At 44.3% G+C, this 20,034-nt stretch overlaps 1 long non-coding RNA gene across 1 annotated transcript; it reads right to left on the bottom strand.

The window, feature by feature from the left end:
• Positions 1–17,717: 17,717 nt before the first annotated feature.
• On the bottom strand, positions 17,718–18,889 carry LOC132385921 (uncharacterized). Its single transcript, XR_009509337.1, has 2 exons — positions 18,614–18,889; positions 17,718–17,897 (listed from the first exon to the last, which is right to left on the bottom strand). It is a non-coding gene; the product is annotated as an uncharacterized LOC132385921 (long non-coding RNA).
• Between the last annotated feature and the right edge of the window lie 1,145 nt (positions 18,890–20,034).

Below are 20,034 nucleotides of genomic sequence, written 5' to 3'. Positions count from 1 at the left end.
AGTATCTCTCTGCTGAGACTCACAGAACACAATCCCAACACTGAGTGTTTCTTCATCAAGCAGCTTTATTCTTTATTACCTGCCGGGGGTAAGTCCACCTCCATTCTCACCACGGATGGGAGGGGACTTCAAACACAGCGTTTACAAAATATTCCTTCTGTCCCCTCGTTTCGGTCACATGTAAGAGTAAAACAATCATAATCTGATTATTATTACTCTAATGGTTATTCCATAATGTAAAACCGTATTCTCTCATCCAGATTCCAAAAATGGCTTCCTGAGGGGTTATCATTGCGGAAATGTACAATGTAAACCAGTATCCCACCATCCTCCCAGAGTCCCAAATGGCCACCGGCTTCCTGAGGGTTTATCATTGTGGAACTGTACAATGTAAACCAGTATCCCACCATCGTCCCAGAGTCCCAAATGGCCACTGACTTACTGAGGGGTTATCATTGTGGAACTGCCCTCCGACTTCTCTCATTCTATCTGCTGCCTCTCAAATATAGTCCATCAGATGAGTTACATTTTCAGATTTGTCTGGTGTGTTGGTGCAACATTCTTGCCCAATTAAAGCACACGCACCCACTTTTTATCTAATATAAAGTCTCGGGTGGCTGGAAAACGATGCTGGAGAGGCAGTGACGGGAGACAAAGAAATGGTAGACAGACTGAATAAGTATGTTGTGTCTGTCTTCACAGAGGAAGACACCAGCAGAATGGTGGAACTTCCGGGTGTCAGGAGTCAGAAGTGTGCAAAGTTACCAGAACCAGAGTGAAGGTTCTTGAGGAACTGGAAGGCCAAGTTAGATAAGTCACGTGACCCAGATGGTGTACACCCCAGCTTTCTGAAAGAGGTGGCTAAAAAGATTGTGGCCCCATTAGTAATGAACATTCAGGAATCACAATGTTCCGGAATGGTTCCTCAAGAATGTAATATTGCCAATGTCACACCACTTTTCAAGAAGGGAGAGAGGCAGAAGAAAGGAATCTATAGGGCAGTTAGTCTGTCCGCAGTGATTGGGAAGATGTTGGAGTCGATTATTAATGATGAGCTCTGAGAGTACCGTGTCACAAGATAAAATAGGCCACAGTCAGCATGGTTTCCTGAAGGGACAACCTTGCCTGACCAACCTGTAGAAATTATTTTAAGAAATAACAAGCAGGACAGACAAAGGAGAATCGATTGATGTTGTTCACCTGGATTTTCAGACGGCTTCTGACATGATGCCACACACGAAACTGCTTTAACAACCCACGAGCCCATGGTATTACCGGAAAGATTCCAGCATGGACAAAGCCGTGGCTGACTGAGAGGAAGCAAAGAGTGGGTATAAACGGAGCCTCTTGATGAGTGGGTTCCACAGTCGTCTGTGTTGGGACTGATACTCTTTCTGTTAAATGTCACTGATGTGCATGATGATATTGATAACCTTGCTGCAAAGTTTACAGGTGCTATGAAGATGGTTGAGGGTCAGGTCGTTTTGAGGAAATAGAGAGACTATGGAAGGTCTTCAACAGATGAGGAGAATGGGCGAAGAAGTGGGAGATGGAATACAGTGTCAGCCAAGGGTATCAGCTTGCACTTTGGTAGAAGAAATGAAAGGGCTGACTATTTTCCAAATACTTCCTAAAGGTCAATTTGCAGATTGAGTCTGTGGTGAAGAAGGCAAATGTAATGTCATAATTCATTTCAAGAGGAATTGAATATAAACGCAGGGATGTAATGTTGAAATTTTTGTAAGCACTGGTGAGGCCTCACTGGGAGTACTGTGAGCAGTTTTGGACTCCTTATCTGAGAAAAAGATGTGCTGAAACAGGAGAGTATCCAAAAGAGGTTCACGTAAATGATTCCCAAATTAAATATGTTGTCATATGAGGAGTATTTGATGGCTCTGGGCCTGTGTTGAGTGGAATTCAAAAGAATGAGAGCAGACCTAATTGAAATATATCAAATAGTGAAAGGATTTTAAAGTGAATACGGAGAGGATGTTTCCTATTTTGGGACAGTCTAAGACCAAAGGACACAGCCTCAGAATAGAGGGGTGTCTTTAGAATGGAGATGAGGGGGAATTTCTTTAGCCAGAGAGTAATGAATCTATGGATTCTATGGATAGTGAATCATAGGCAGCTGTGGAGGCCAAATCTTCATGTACATTTAAGGCAGAGGTTGATAGTTTCTTGACTGGTCAGGGCATGATGGGCTACCAGAAGAAGGCAGGGGATTGGGGCCAAGAGGGAAATTGGATCCGCTAAAATGAAATGGCGGAGAAGACTCGATGGGCCAAATGGCCTAGTTCTGCTCCTATATCTGATGGTCTTATGGCAATCATCAGCAAGAGCCAGGAGCTAATTATTGACTTCAGGAGGAGGAACCAGGAGATCTGTGAGCCTGTCCTCATCAGAGATCAAAGGCGGAGAGGGTCAGCAACCTTAAATTCCTCAGTGGCATCACTTTCCAGGATGTGTCTTGAGCCCAGCATGGAAGTGTAATTACGAAGAAAGCACAGCAACATCTCCATTTCCTTAGAAGCTTGCAAAGATTCAGCATGACATCTACAACCTTGACTAACTTCTGCAGGTGTGTGTGGAGAATATGTTCAGTGGTTGCATCATGGCCTGGTATGGAAACACCAAAGCCCTTGAAAGGAAAATCCTGCAGAAAGTAGTGGATACGGCCCAGTACATCACGGGTAAAACCCTCCCCACCACTGCGCACATTTCTCTGGTGTGCTGTCATAGGAAAGCTACAACTATCATCAAGGAACCCACCATGTGAAACATGATCTCTTCTCACTGATGCCATCAGGAAGAAAGTGCAGGAGTCTCTGGACCCACACCACCAGGTTCAGGAACTGTTATCACCCTTCAAACATCAAGTTCTTCAAACAGAGGAGATAATCTTACTCAAATTCAATTGCTCCATCACTGAACTGTTCCTATAACCCGTGGACACATTCACAGATTCTTCATCACCTGTTCATGGTAATTATTTATTACTTTTTTTTTTCTTTTGTATTTGCACAGTTTGTTGTCTTTTGCACATTGTATTTTGTCTACAATGTTGGGTTCGGGCTTTCATTGATTCAATCATGATTCTTTGAGTTACTGAGTTTGTCCGAAAAAAAAATATCTCAGGATTGAACATGGTGACATGCGTAAAAATCGATAATAAACTTACTTTGTAAATTTTGAATTCTACATTTAAATTACTCTCTCAAACACACATGTGCTTTGTAATTTCTAAAGGTTCAGCATCGACTGGCTAAATGATTTGGCTCTGATCAGAATGATCGTCCCATCACAATGACCCCTCTTCTGAGGTACCCCAGCTACAGGAAAGATTCCTGAATCAAACTGGGATCACTGTTTCAAGCGTGTACGCACACACACAGACACACAGCTGTGATGAAGAGCTTTGAGGGGGTTGGTCCTGACTGGAATCAACTCCTGTCTGTGCATGGACCTGGACCCACTGCAATTTGCCGATCACCACAATCTGTCTACAGCAAATGCAATCTCACAGGCTCTCTTCTCAGCCTTAGATCACCCGGACAAAAGCAATGCACAAGTCAGGCTGCTGATTACAGCTCAGCGTTCAACACAATCAGACCCTCAATTGTAATCAACAAGCTCCAAAACCTGGGCCTCTGCACCTCCTTCTGCAACTGGATCCTCACCAGGAGACCCCAGTCTGTGTGGATCAGAAATAACATCTCCTCCTTGCTGACAATCAATACCGGCACAACTCAACAATGCGTGCTCAGCCCACTGCTCTACTCTCTCTGCACCACGTCTGTGTGTCTAGACTCATCTACAAACTTGCTGACAACCCAACTATTGTTGGTGGAATTTCAGATGGTGACGAGGAGGAGTACAGGAGTGAGATAGATCAGCAAGTTGAGTGGTGTCACAGCAACAACCTTGCACTCAGCATCATGAAGACAAAGAATTGATTGTGGATTCAGGAATGGGAAGTCAAGGGAGCACACACCAGTCCTCATTGTGGGATCAGAAGTGAAAAGTGTGAGCAGTTTCCATTTCCTGCATGTCATCATCTCTGAGGAACCATCCTGGGACCAACATATTGATGCAGTTACAATGAAGGCACAACATCCGCTATATTTCATTCGGAGATTGAGGGGAATCGGTCTGTCACTAAAGACACTTGCAAATTTCTACAGATGTACTGTGGAGAGCATTCTAACTGGTTGCATCACTGCCTGGTGTGGAGAGGCCACTGCACCGGATTGGAAAATCCTGCAGAAAGTTGTAAACTCAGCCAGCTCCTTCATGGGCACCACAGCATCCAGGACACATTCAAAAGATGAGGCCACAAAAAGGTGGCATCCATCATTACGGACCCCCATCACCCAGGACATGCCTTCGGCTCATTGCTACAGGACCGTGAAGAGACACTCAATGTCTCAGGAACAGCTTCTTCCCTCCACCGTCAGATTTCTAAAAGGACAATGAACTCTCGAATACTTCCTCAGTATTTTCCCTCACGTTTGCCACTACATTTCAAATTTAATTTTATAAATACTTGTTCTAATTTATAGTTTTTATTACTATGTATTGCAATGTACTGCAGACACAAAGGAACAAATTTCACCACATATGCGGATGATATTAAACCTGATTCTGATACACCAACACACACAGCTGGGCTCAGAATACAACACTCCCACATTCCTCCCTTTGTGACACCCTGCTTGCTCCATGGCCCCCGGTATGAAGCTCAAACTGTTGCAACACCTGCCCTTTAAATTCATGGCTGAGGCTGTGTTGTGTCTGTTCACTGTTTGAGTTCGATATTAAATGAAGAGCATTGAATGGGAAGTAAGGTTTGAATAGAAGAATAACGATCTCCTCTGAAGGTATATGGGGTCCTGGTGAGAGCGTACATGGAACACTGCACAGGTCTGGTCTCCCTCCCGGAGTCAGCTTGTGGGATGAAGGGAATGAAGGGATTTCCCAGATTGATTTAGGAGGTGAGGTAGTGTCCTTGGAGAGATTATACTAACCGGGCCTGTCTCAGAATTAGAGAAATAAAAGGCCGTCTGACTGAGACAGACAGAGTCTCACAGGGTATTGACAGTGTTGAGGGAGAAATGATGTTTCCTTTGGCTGTGGTGAGGAATGGGGGTCACAGAATCCGAGTACACCTCAGCACGACTGAAATGAGGAGGAATTTCCTCATCCAGAGGGCAGTGAAACTTTGGAATTTTCTCCACAAGGTTTCTAAATTTGAAGGACAAATTTTAGGGCTCTGCGATGCTGGGAACGTTGCGTGAAAGTGGCGCTGAGGTCAAAGATCAGGCATGTTCTGTGTGAAAGGCGGAAAAGACGGAAAGTCTGTTTATTTGTTCCTAAAGTCCGAGTTTACCTTTGCGCCTGGTTCTCCCTTGACCTTCAGCCTGTCCTTTTGCACAGGGGAGCGCTCACACACCGGAGTTCCATCGGCAGCCGCTGCGGGCCAGCTCCCGGATCCCAGCAGCAGGAGATAGGACCGGGAGGAAACTCCGGACAACAGGCCCCGATCCACGGCGGGTAAAGACCGGGCACCCCCTGTGTGATTGAAACATCTCACGGTGTCTCCGCCCGAATCTTCACCTCCACCATCGGAAGGATTCAAAACTCCGGCCGCTGTTGCAGCCTTTACCCGGGGATCTGCTCCCAATCTCGGGTCTCTCACCGGGTCCACTCGTTCCCGGTTCCAAACTTCGGTCCGCCCAGCATCCCACCCACTGACACTCCTCAGCCAATGGAGGCAAGAGTCTCTCAGGGGTGTTCTCTGATTGGCTGTGAGTGTGTCCGAGGACGGGCTGCTGCCGGTTGCTGGATATGTCAGTCAAGGTTTGATATCAGAAACAAAACAAGTTCCCAAAGGCTCAAAGTTCAAAGTAAAATTAGTAAACCCAGATAAGACATTTTCAAAACAGAAAGTAAAATCCACATTAATATAATGATCTATAAATTGACAAACATCAACCCAAAATGTTTTAACATATTCACAATCCCAAAACAGATGAAAAAAATCCTCTGGTTATAAACCACAAAAATAACAGTTAGTTTCAATATCAGAATTAACCCGTCAGATAAACACTATTTGGATAATATCTATGCATAGTTTTAAATAAGCCCCAAATACTCCTCCACCTCAGATTACCCAAGCGACTGTTCCAAAAACTAACAGTGTACATATAAGTCACCACATACAACACCTACAAACATACAGAGCAAAGCTACAGAACGGTAACTATATCTGGATCACTGAAAGATCAGCCAGAGTGCAGAAGACAACAAACTTCGCCAATGCAAATAAACAACGAGAACATGAAATAACGGCAGCGGCTGCCGATAGATGTCCGGTGCTCTCAGCACTCCCTGTTCAACCTGACAGGACAAGAAATAGTGAGGCGCAAAGGTAAACTCGTGTTTCAGAAAATAAGAAATAGAGAAGGTGTGGCCATTCGGCCCCTTGCGCCTCTTCTGCCCTTCACTCAGAACATGCTTGACTTTTGACCTCAGCACCACTTTCCTGCAACTTCCCATCACCGCTGAGCCCCAGGATATGTCCATTCAATTCCGAAACCTTGTGGAGATAATTGCAGTGATTCACTGCACTCTGGGTGAGGAAATTACTCCTCATCTCAGTCCTGCTGAATTGTTCTCGGATTTTGAGTCTGTGCCCGCTGGTTTCACACCTTATGGGAAACATCATTCCAGCCCTTCCGCTGTAAATATCCTGTGAGATTGTATTTCTCTAATTCTGAGACAGGAATGCGATCTGTCTCTGTCAAACCACCTCCTATTTCACTCATTTTGAGACAGTCCCAGTACGATGATTTGTTGTGGGAGCCTCTCGATGGACAGCAGGTGAGTGCAGTTGTCCTGTGTTGTTCCACACCCTGATGGTTGAGGGGTAGTAACTGTTCCTGACCCTGGTGGGGCGAGTCCTGAGGCTCTTGTACCTTCTACCTGATCACAGCAGTGAGAAAAGAGCCTGCCTGTGTGGTGAGCCTGATCACAGCTGCCTGTATCACCGTCCCCTCTGACCTGTCCTATCCGGGACCAAAGAGATTGTGGAGAGTAAATGTGGTACTCTGTCGAGTATCACTGTGATCCGTCCCCTCGGGCCTGTCCTATCCGGGACCAAAGGTATTGTGGAGAGTAAATGTGGAACTCTGTCGAGTATCAGTGTGACAAGTGTCCTCTTCATCTGCACCATACGCACGATCCTGTTACCCGTTCTGGGTTATTCGTCAGGACCCGAACTCCATCTCCTCTCTACCGGATCTCTGTGCTCACTCTCACTTTTCCCCAGTCCCGTTAAAGAGTCAATTGTGCTCCATATTCATCAGAATTTATGTCACCCGGGGCCAGGTCTGACATGGCGAATTGAGATTAGTTAACTTACAGGAGTGGGCAGGCTTGGGTCTGAGAAGGTTTAGAAAAGTCTGCACTGCCAGCAGGACACACTGATCTGTCCAGGGGTTTGCCGGCATTGGAATCTCACGTATCCTTAAAACGAGCTATAAAGTATGCAAGGGATTCTCCTTTTTTCTGTAGTTATCGGGTAAATTCACCAAAATCCGCTTCCAGTCGTGCTGTCATTCAAATGGGTTCCCTTACCTCAGCGACCCACCGTGCCAGGGCTTGTATTACATCAGCCCCACTGGTGGCTTCCGGTCACCTTCGGGCGTCTGCCTGGGAAAGGGGAACCCACTCCCTGTCCCTGCCCGAGAGTTTCCATATACAACCCTGAGGAGTGGCACAAGTCCCCTGACAGGGTCAGGAAAGGGGAACCCACTCCCTGTCCCTGCCCGAGAGGTTCCATATATAACCCTGAGGAGTGGCAGAGGACCCCGGGCAGGGTCTGGAAAGGGGAACCCACTCCCTGTCCCTGTCCGAGAGGTTCCATATATAACCCTGTGGAGTGGCACAAGTCCCCGGGCAGGGTCTGGAAAGGGGAACCCACTCTCTGTCCCCGTCCGAGAGGTTCCATATATAACCCTGAGGAGTGGCACAAGTCCCCGGGCAGGGTCTGGAAAGGGGAACCCACTCCCTGTCCCTGTCCGAGAGGTTCCAGATATACCCTGAGGAGTGGCACAAGTCCCCGGGCAGGGTCTGGAAAGGGGAACCCACTCCCTGTCCCTGTCTGAGAGGTTCCATATATAACCCTGAGGAGTGGTACAAGTCCCCGGGCAGGGTCTGGAAAGGGGAACCCATTCCATGTCCCTGACCGAGAGGTTCTATATATAACCCTGAGCAGTAACACAAGTCCCCGGGCAGGGTCTGGAAAGGGGAACCCGCTCCCTGTCCCTGTCCGAGAGGTTCCATATACAACCCTGAGGAGTGGCACAAGTCCCCGGGCAGGGTCCGGAAAGGGGAACCCACTCCCTGTCCCTGCCCGAGAGTTTCCATATACAACCCTGAGGAGTGGCACAAGTCCCCTGACAGGGTCAGGAAAGGGGAACCCACTCCCTGTCCCTGCCCGAGAGGTTCCATATATAACCCTGAGGAGTGGCAGAGGACCCCGGGCAGGGTCTGGAAAGGGGAACCCACTCCCTGTCCCCGTCCGAGAGGTTCCATATATAACCCTGAGGAGTGGCAGAGGACCCCGGGCAGGGTCTGGAAAGGGGAACCCACTCCCTGTCCCTGTCCGAGAGGTTCCATATATAACCCTGTGGAGTGGCACAAGTCCCCGGGCAGGGTCTGGAAAGGGGAACCCACTCTCTGTCCCCGTCCGAGAGGTTCCATATATAACCCTGAGGAGTGGCACAAGTCCCCGGGCAGGGTCTGGAAAGGGGAACCCACTCTCTGTCCCCGTCCGAGAGGTTCCATATATAACCCTGAGGAGTGGCACAAGTCCCCGGGCAGGGTCTGGAAAGGGGAACCCACTCCCTGTCCCTGTCCGAGAGGTTCCATATACAACCCTGAGGAGTGGCACAAGTCCCCGGGCAGGGTCCGGAAAGGGGAACCCACTCCCTGTCCCTGCCCGAGAGTTTCCATATACAACCCTGAGGAGTGCAGGCAAGTCCCCGGGCAGGGTCTGGAAAGGGGAACCCACTCCCTGTCCCTGTCCGAGAGGTTCCATATATAACCCTGAGGAGTGGCACAAGTCCCCGGGCAGGGTCTGGAAAGGGGAACCCACTCCCTGTCCCTGTCCGAGAAGTTCCATATATAACCCTGAGTAGTGGCACAAGTCCCCGGGCAGGGTCCAGAAAGGGAAACCCACTTCCTGTCCCTGTCCGAGAGGTTCCATATATAACCCTGAGTAGTGGCACAAGTCCCCGGGCAGGGTCCGGAAAGGGAAACCCACTTCCTGTCCCTGTCCGACAGTTTCCATATATAACCCTGAGGAGTGGCACAAGACCCCGGGCAGGGTCTGGAAAGGGGAACCCATTCCCTGTCACTGCCCGAGAGTTTCCATATACAACCCTGAGGAGTGGCACAAGTCCCCTGACAGGGTCTGGAAAGGGGAACCCACTCCCTGTCCCTGTCTGAGAGGTTCCATATCTCACCCTGAGGAGTGTTACAAGTCCCCGGGCAGGGTCTGGAAAGGGGAACCCACTCCCTGTCCCTGTCCGAGAGGTTCCATACATAACCCTGAGGAGTGGCACAAGTCCCCGGGCAGGGTCTGGAAAGGGGAACCCACTCCCTGTCCCTGTCCGAGAGGTTCCATACATAACCCTGAGGAGTGGCACAAGTCCCCGGGCAGGGTCTGGAAAGGGGAACCCACTCCCTGTCCCTGTCCGAGAGGTTCTATATATAACCCTGAGCAGTAACACAAGTCCCCGTGCAGGGTCTGCAAAGGGGAACCCACTCCCTGTCCCTGTCCGAGAGGTTCCATATATAACCCTGAGGAGTGGTACAAGTCCCCGGGCAGGGTCTGGAAAGGGGAACCCACTCCCTGTCCCCGTCCGAGAGGTTCCGTATATAACCCTGAGGAGTGGTACAAGTCCCCGGGCGGGGTCTGGAAGGGAGAACTAACTCCCTGTCCCTGCCCGAGTGGTTCTATATGTAACCCTGAGGAGTGCAGGCAAGTCCCCGGTCAGGGTCTGGAAAGGGGAACCCACTCCCTTTTTCAATGAATTCAGGTAATGCCCCTGGTCCGGACGGTTATACTGCCGAATTTTTAAAATCCTTTTCTTCTGTACTTGGTCCTTGGCTTTGTAAAAATTTTAAAGATGCGTTAACTGTAGGTAAATAACCACAAACTTTTTATGATGCCTCCATTTCTCCAATTCTTCAAAAAGATAAAGACCCCACTGAATGTGAATCCTATCGGCCAATATCCTTGCTGAATACGGATTCTAAGATTTTTCCTAAAATTCTTGCCACCAGATTAGAAAATGCATTACCTCAAATTATCTCGGAAGATCAGACCAGATTTATTAAAAACTGTTATTCATCTTTTAACATTAGAAAATTTATTAATATAATTTATAGTTCTTCATCTAAAATACCAGAATGTCATTTTTTTAGATGCTGAAAAAGCGTTTGATAGAGTTGAATGGCTATATTCGTTTTATACATTGCAGAATTTTAATTTTAGCTTGAAATTTATATCATGGATTAAATTAATGTATTATAAACCTTTGGCTTTGTTTCTTACCAATAATCAAAGACCTCCTTTTTTTCAGTTGTCCCGTGGGACCAGGCAAGGTTGCCCTTTAAGTCCTCTATTATTTGACATTGCTTTGGAACCTTTAGCCGTTGCCATTCGTGAATCACCTAATATTTTTGGTATTACCCGTGGGTAAGGGACTTATAATTTATTATTATATGCTGATGATTTGTTACTATACATATCTGACCCTGAGAGATCTATTCCTGCTGTTTCATCCTTGCTTGCTCAGTTTAGTAGCTATTCTGGCTACAAACTGAATTTTAATAAGTGTGAATTATTTCCATTAATTATGCAAGTTCCAATTTATAAACACTTACTGTTTTAAGTTGTCACAGATCATTTTACTTATTTGGGTATTAAAATTACCAAGAAACATAAGGGTTTATTTAAAGTTAATTTTTTACCTTTAATTGATCAAATCAAGCAACTTGTTACCAGGTGGTCCCCATTATCTCTGTCATTGGTCAAATTAATACTATCAAGATGATATTATTACCCAAATTTTTATATTTATTCCAAGCATTACCAATTTTTATTCCTAAATCTTTTTTTGATATTATTGACTCCAAAATATCCTCGTATGTATGGCAGAATATAAATCCTAGATTAAGTAAAAAATATTTACAAAGCCTAAGAAGGAAGGTGGTTTTGCTTTGCTAAACCTGAGATTTTACAATTGGGCAGTTAATATTCAATATTTAATATTTTGGACACAAGAATTGGTCGTAGTACCTTGCCCACAATGGGTAAATTTGGAGTGTAAATCTGTACAAGACTTCTCATTGTTTTCTATTTTAGGATCTTCGCTTCCTTTTGCTTTATCTAAACCAAATAAACAAATAGCTAATCCTATAGCTAAACATATATTAAGAATATGGTTTCAGTTTCATAAATTCTTTGGCTTGAATAATCAAGCCCTATTATATCTAAATTCTTTTTCCAGCCCTCTTTTATGGACTAAGCCTTTGTGTTATGGAAAACAAAAGCTACAACATGTTTTCGTGATCTATTTTTAGATAACAGTTTTATGTCCTTTGAACAGCTATCCAGACTAAAACTCTTTTTTTTTCAGATACCAGCAAGTTAGAAATTTCTTGAATGTGAGTATTTTCTGCAATTATGTCCAATGGATATTATAGAAAAAATTCTGGCTCTGAATCCTTGCCAGAAGGGTTAAGTAGCCATCATTTATCATATGATCATGAAAATACAGCCAGGAGTATCAGAAATAATTAAGAAGGAATGGGAAAAAGAACTTCACTCTCTTATACCCACAGTGCAGTGGGAGAAAATTTTACAATTAGTCAACTCTTCTTCTATTTGTGCTAAACATGCCTAATACAATTTAAGGTTGTTCATAGGGGTCACATGTCCAAGGATAAACTCGCTCAATTTTATTCTTATGTTAATCCAACCAGTGACAGATGTCAGTCTGAAGTCACTTCATTGACCCACATGTTCTGGTCTTGCCCCTATTTTCAAAATTACTGGAAAGATATTTTTGGTATTATTTCAACAGTTCTGAATATCAAATTGCAACCGCATCCTATTACTGCAATTTTAGGTTTACCAATGGTGGATAATAGTCGTTTATCCCCCCCCCCCCCAGCTTGGTGGATAATTGCATTTGTTACATTAATGGCGAGAAGATCTATCCTACTGAATTGGAAATAAATTAGTCCTCCAACTATATTTCAGTGGTTTTCTCAAACTATTTCTTGTTTGAGTTTAGAAAATATTACAAGTGTTGTCTTTGACCCTTCAGTTAAATATGAAGAAACTTGGAGACCATTTATTCAACATTTTCATATAAGCTAAACTGACTTTTCCTAAACCTTACTTTTAATATCCTTAATTATTTGGATGGAGGTGCGGAGTTATTGACGCTACTGTGTATAATTGATATAATGCAATGGCCCATGTCGGTTAGGATTTTTTCCTTTTTTTTGGGGGGGGGGAGGGTTCCTTATTTTATCCATTTTTTGTAACCACTATGAGTTTGGGAGGTTAATATCATGTATTTATATTTATACCTTAACCTATTATGTACTCTCAAGCTCATGTATTCATGTTTCATTTATGTCTGTTTAAAATCAATAAAAAGATTTAAAAAGAAAGGACTACTCTGAGGAAAAGGTGGAATAGGCGCAACGGGCCGAGTGGCCTGCTCCTGTTTCCTTTTTCTAAAGTCCGAGTTTACCTTTGCGCCTGGTTCTCCCTTGACCTTCAGCCTGTCCTTTTGCACAGGGGAGCGCTCACACACCGGAGCTCCATCGGCAGCCGCTGCGGGCCAGTTCCCGGATCCCAGCAGCAGGAGACAGGACCGGGAGGAAACTCCGGACAACAGGCCCCGATCCACGGCGGGGAAAGGTCTGTGTGGCTGAAACATCTCACGGAATCTCCGCCCGAATCTTCACCTCCGCCATCGGAAGGGTTCAAAACTCCGGCCGCTGTTGCAGCCTTTACCCGGGGAGCTGCTCCCAATCTCGGGTCTCTCACCGGGTCCACTCGTTCCCGGTTCCAAACTTCGGTCCGCCCACTGACACTCCTCAGCCAATGGAGGCAAGAGTCTCCCAGTGGTGTTCGCTGATTGGCTGTGAGTGTGTCCGAGGGCGGACTGCTGCCGGGAACTGGAGATGTCAGTCACCGTTTGTTCTCAGACTCATAGCAAGTTCCCCGAGGCTCAAAGTTCAAAGTAAATTTTATAATTACTTTTTAATATTTTAAATTTTTATTGAACACAAAGACAGAAACACTAAACATATGCTAACAAAGCCAGGGAATCACATAAAAGCAGCAACGAATATATAACCATTAACTTTAAATATACAAATAAACAAGGAAATCCGCTCTAAATACTGTTGGACAGAAGGGACTGTATCTAAGAGGAGTCACAAAACAAGAACGTTTACAGAGATAACACAAAATATTGACAGATTTGTACAGTCTTTACAGGTTTCTGGTTAAGGGAAGTGTTCAGAGTATAAACGTATAGTTTGAAGTCTGAGGTAAAAATCTAAATGAAGGTTTCTTATTGCTGTGTTTGCATTTATGGATACAAAATTTGCTGTAAATTAACAAAAGATTTATGATAGAGAAATGATCCCTGTGAGATTTGGTATTACTAGTAAACCCAATAAGACATTTTCAAAACAAAAAGTAAAATCCACATTAATAAATTAATCTATAAATTGACAAACATCAAACCAAAATGTTTTAACATATTCACAATCCCAAAACAGATGAAATAAATCCTCTGGATATCAACCACAAAAAGAACAGTTAGTCTCAATATCAGAATTAACCCTTGTCAAATAAACATTATTTGGATAATATCTATGTATAATTTAAAATAAGCCCCAAATACTCCTCCACCTCAGATTCCCCAAGTGACGATTCCAAAAACTAACAGAGTACATATAAGTCGCCACAAACAACTCCTGCAAACATGCAGAGCAAAGCTACAGAATGGTAACTATATCTGGATCACTGAAAGATCAACCAGAGTGCAGAAGACAACAAACTTCGCCAATGCAAGTAAACAATGAGAACATGAAATAACCGCAGCGGCTGCCGATAGATGTCCGGTGCTCTCAGCTCTCCCTGTTCAATCTGACAGGACAAGAAACAGTGAGGCACAAAGGTAACCGAGTGTTTCAGAAAACAAGAAATCGAGAAGGCGTGGCCATTCGGCCCTTGCGCTACCACTGTCCTTCAACTCAGAACATGCTTGACTTTTGACCTCAGCACCACTTTCCTGCAACTTTCCATCACCGCTGAGCCCCAGGATATGTCTATTCAATTTCGAAACCTTGTGGAGATAATTGCAATGATTCACTGCACTCTGGGTGAGGACATTTCTCCTAACCTCAGTCCTGCTCAGTTCTCCTCGTATTCTGAGTTTGTGAGTGCTGGTTCCATACCTTCTGGGAAACATCATTCCAGCACATCCACTTTAAATATCTTGTGAGATTATATTTCTCTAATTCTGAGACAGGAATACAATCTGTCTCAGTTAAACCACCTCTTGTTTCACTCATTTTGAGACAGTCCCAGTACGATCATTTGTTGTGGGAGCAACTCTATGGACATCAAGTGAGTGCAGTTATCCTGTGTTGTTCCACAGCCTGATGGTTGAGGGGTAGTAACTGTTCCTGACCCTGGTGGGGCGAGTCCTGAGGCTCTTGTACCTTCTACCTGATTACAGCAGTGAGAAAAGAGCCTGCCTGTATGGTGAGCCTGATCACAGCCGCCTGTATCACCGTCCCCTCTGGCCTGTCCTATCCGGGACCAAAGGGATTGTGGAGAGTAAATGTGGTACTCTGTCGAGTATCACTGTGATCCGTCCCCTCTGGCCTGCACTATCCGGGACCAAAGGGATTGTGGACAGTAAATGTGGTACTCTGTCGAGTATCACTGTGATCTGTCCCCTCTGGCCTGCCCTATCCGGGATCGAAGGAATTGTGGATAGTAAATGTGGTACACTATCGAGTATCACTGTCACCCAGAATCACTTCCTGCCCCTTATTATTCTTGTCTGTGATTCCAGTGCGACAGTCTCCGGCCTAATGTCCCCTCTTTCTACAAACTCCTTTTCTGTCCTTAGCCAAGTGTCCTCTTCATCTGCACCATCCGCACGATCCTGCCACCCGTTCTGGGTTCTTCGTCGGGACCCGAACTCCATCTCCTCACTACCGGTTCTCTGTGCACACTCTCGCTTTTCCACAGTCCCTTTAAAGAGTCAATTGCGCTCCCTATTCATCAGAATTTATGTCACCCGGGGCCAGGTCTGACACAGCGAATTGAGATTAGTTTACTTAATGGAGTGGGCAGGCTTGGGCCTGAGACAGTTTAAAAAAGTCTGCACTGCCAGCTGGACACACTGATCTGTCCAGGGATTTGCCGGCATTGGACTCTCACGTATCCTTAAAACGAGCTATAAAGTACGCAAGGGATTCTCCTTTTCTCTGCAGTTATCAGATAAATTCTCAAAATCCGCATGCAGTCGGGCTGTCATTCAAATGGGTTCCCTTACCTCAGTGACCCACCGTGCCAGGGCCTGTATTACATCAGCCCCTCTGGTGGCTCCCGGTCACCATCGAGCGTCCGCCTGTGAAAGGGGAACCCACTCCCTGTCCGTGTCCGAGAAGTTCCATATATAACCCTGAGGAGTGGCACAAGTCCCCGGGCAGGGTCTGGAAAGGGGAACCCACTCCCGTTTTCAATGAATTCAGGTAAAGCCCCTCGTCCAGACGGTTATACTGCTGAATATTTTTAAATTCTTTTCTTCTATACTCGCTCCTTGGCTTTGTAAAATTTTTAAAGATGCGTTAACTGTAGGTAAATAACCACAATCTTTTTATGATGCCTCCATTAATCCAATTGTTAAAAAAGATAAAGACCCCTCTGAATTTGCATCCTATTGGCCAATATCCTTGCTGAATACGGATTCTAAGATTTTTACCAAAATTTTGGCCACTACATGAGAAAATGTATTATCTCAAATTATCTCTGAAGATCAGACCGGATTTATTAAAATCTGTTATACATCTTTTAACATTAGAAAATAAATTAAAATAATTTATACTTCTTCATCTAAAATACTAGAATGTCATTTCTTTAGGTGCTGAAAAAGCGTTTGATAGATTTGAATGGCTATATTTAGTTAATACATTGCAGAATTTTAATTTTAGCTTGAAATTTATATCATGGATTAAATTAATGTATTATAAACCTTTGGCTTCACTTCTTACCAATAATCAAAGATCTCCTTTTTTTCAGTTGTCCCGTGGTACGAGGCAAGGCTGCCCTTTAAGTGCTCTATTATTTGACATTGCTTTGGAACCTTTAGCCATTGCCATTCGTGAATCACCTAATATTTTTGGTATTACCCGTGGGTAAGGGACTTATAAGATATTATTATATGCTAATCATTTGCTACTATACATGTCTGACCCTGAGAGATCTATTCCTGCTGTTTCATCCTTGCTTGCTCAGTTTAGTAGCTTTTCTGGCTACAAACTGAATTTTAATAAGTGTGAATTATTTCCATTAAATATGCAAGTTCCAATTTATAAACACTTACTGTTTTAAGTTGTCACAGATCATTTTACTTATTTGGGTATTAAAATTACCAAGAAACATAAGGGTTTATTTAAAGTTAATTTTTTACCTTTAATTGAACAAATCAAGCAACTCGTTACCAGGTGGTCCCCATTATCTCCGTAATTGGTTGGTTGAATTAATACTATCAAGATAATAGTATTACCCAAATTTTTATATTTATTCCAAGCATTAACAATTTTTATTCCTAAATCTTCTTTTGATATTATTGACTCCAAAATACCCTCGTATGTCTGGCAGAATAAAAATCCTAGATTAAGTAAAATATATTTACAGAAGCCTAAGAAGGAAGGTGGTTTTGCTTTGCCAAACCTGAGATTTTACTATTGGACAGTTAATATTCAATATTTAATATTTTGGACACGAGAATTGGTTGTAGTACCTTGCCCACAATGGGTAAATTTGGAGTGTAAATCTGTACAAGACTTCTCATTGTTTTCTATTTTAGGATCTTTGCCTCCTTTTGCTTTATCTAAACCAAATAAACAAATAACTAATCCTGTAGTTAAACATACACTAAGAATATGGTTTCAATTTCGTAAATTCTTCAGCTTGAATAAGTTTATCTTATCAACCCCTATTATATCTAACTTTTTGTCCAGCCCTCTTTTATGGACTAAGCCTTTGTGTTATGGAAAACAAAACGTATAACATGTTTTCGTGATCTATTTTTAGATAACAGTTTTATGTCCTTTGAACAGCTATCCAGCCTAAAACTCATTTTTTTTTTTTAGATACTTGCAAGTTAGCAATTTCTTGAATGTTAGTCTTTTCTGAAATTATGTCCAATGGACATTACAGAAAAAAATTCTGGCTCTGAATCCTTGTCAGAAGGGTTTAGTAGCTATTATTTATAATATGATCATGAAAATACAGCCAGGAGTATCAGAAACAATTAAGAAGGAATGGGAAAAAGAACTTCATAGTCTTATACCCACAGGGCAGTGGGAGAACATTTTACAATTAATCAATTCTTCTTTTATTTGTGCTAAACATGCCTAATACAATTTCAGGTTGTTCATAGGGCTCACATGTCCAAGGATAAACTCGCTCGATTTTATTCTTATGTTAATCCAGCCTGTCACAGATGTCATTCTGAAGTCGCTTTATTGACCCACATGTTCTGGTCTTGCCCCTGTTTGCAAAATTATTGGAAAGATATTTTTGGTATTATTTCAACAGTTCTGAATATCAAATTTGCAACCACATCCTATTACTGCAATTTTCGGTTTACCAATGGTGGATAATAGTCGTTTATCACCTCCCCCCCAGCCCGGCAGATGATTGCATTTGTTACATTAATGGCTAGAAGTTCTATCCTATTGAATTGGAAAGAAATTAATCCTCCAACTATATTTCAGTGGTTTTCTCAAACTATTTCTTGTTCAAGTTTAGAAAAAAATTACAAGTGTTGTCTTTGACCCTTCAGTTAAATATGAAGAAACTTGGAGACCATTTATTCAACATTTTCATGTAAACTAAACTGACTTTTCCTGAACCTGACTTTTATTGTCCTTAATTATTTGGGTGGAGGTGCGGAGTTATTGACGCTACTGTGTATAATCGATATAATGCAATGGCCCATGTCGGTTAGGATTCTTTTTCATTTTTTTCCTCTTTTTTTGTAACCACTATGAGTTTGGGAGGTTATTATCATCTATTTCTATTTATACCTTAACCTATTAATTACGTACTCTCAAGCTCTTTGTATTCGTGTTTCATTTATGTTTGTTTAAACTCAAAAAAAAGATTTAAAAATAAAGGACTATTCTGAGGAAAGGGTGGAATAGGCGGAACGGGCCGAATGGCCAGACATGCTCCTGTTCGTTATTTTCTAAAGCACGAGTTTACCTTTGCCCCTTGTTCTCCCTTGGTTTTCAGCCGTTCGGATTGCACAGGGGAGCGGTGAGAGCTCCGGAGATCCACCGGCAGCCGCTGCGGGGCAGCTCCCGTCTCCCAGCAGGAAGGGACGGGTCTGGGAGACAACTCCAGACAACAGGCCCCGATCCTCGACGGGGAAAGGCCGGGCGCCCTCCGTGTAGCTGAAACATCTCACGGAATCTCCGCCGGTCGCTTCAGCTCTGCCTTCGAAAGGATTCACGACCCGCCGGTGGTGCAGCCGAAACCCGAGGCTCAGCTCCCGGTCTCCGGCCCACTCGGTCCCGGTCCAAACAGCGTCCCGCCCACTGACACCCCTCAGCCAATGAGAGCATCCCTCTACCAGCGGTGATCGCTGATTGGCTGTGTATGTGTGAGAACGGGCTGCTGCTGGGAGCTGGAGATGTCAGTCACAGTTTGTCCCCAGAATTAAAGGAAAATCCCCGAAACTCAAATTTCAAAGTAAATTTTATTATCAGAGTACAGATAAATCACCACATTCAACCCCGAGAAGCATTTTCCTGCGGACGTACTTAGAAAAAGTATAGAATAGTAACCATAACAGAAGCAGGCAGTGAAAGATCAGCCAGAGTGCTGAAGGTAACAAACTGTGCAAAAACAGAGAAACACCGATAAAATAACGAGAGCATGAAATAACCGCAGCGGCTGCTGATGGATCTCCGGAGCTCTCACCGCTCCCCTGTGCAATCCGACAGGCGGAAGGCCAAGGGAGAACAAGGCGCAAAGGTAAATTCGTGATTTAGAAAATAAGAAACAGGAGCAGGCGTTGCCACTCGGCCCGTTGCACTGTTCTGCCCCTCACTCAGAACATGTTGAACTTTGACCTCAGCGCCACTTTCCTGAAACGTTCCCAACATCGCCGAGCTCCTAAATATGTCCGTTTACTTTAGGAAACTTGTGGAGAAAACTCCAAATATTCACTGCACTGTGTTGGGGAAATTTCTCCTCATCTCAGTCCTGCTGAGGTGGCCTCGGATTTTGAGTCTGCGATCCCTGGTTCCACTGCCCAGCCAGGAAAAACATCATTCCTGCCCCTACCCTGTAAATACCCCATGAGACTGTGTCTGTCTCAGTCGGGAAGCTTCTCCATGTGAACCTTGTGTTAATGAAATTGGTGACAGTTCTTTCAGACCAGCAGCTTTGACCACAAGAACACCAGACAGTGGTCAGCACGGAATGTCCTGCAGTTACTGCAGGAGAAGGACTGGATGGACACAGTGGAGTGGTTCCCTGAGCAGACAGTCCAGACCATCTGGCAGAATGCCTCATCACCAGATCTCTCCAACGGGCAGCACGATTACTGCTGTCCTGATGAAGGGTCTCGGCCCGAAACGTCGACAGTGCTTCTCCCTACAGATGCTGCCTGGCCTGCT

The sequence above is a fragment of the Hypanus sabinus genome (assembly GCF_030144855.1).
Source record: "Hypanus sabinus isolate sHypSab1 chromosome X2 unlocalized genomic scaffold, sHypSab1.hap1 SUPER_X2_unloc_5, whole genome shotgun sequence".
Lineage (NCBI taxonomy): Eukaryota > Metazoa > Chordata > Chondrichthyes > Myliobatiformes > Dasyatidae > Hypanus > Hypanus sabinus.
Note: the sequence above shows the minus strand (reverse complement) of the source record. Positions and strands in the feature narration are given on the sequence as shown.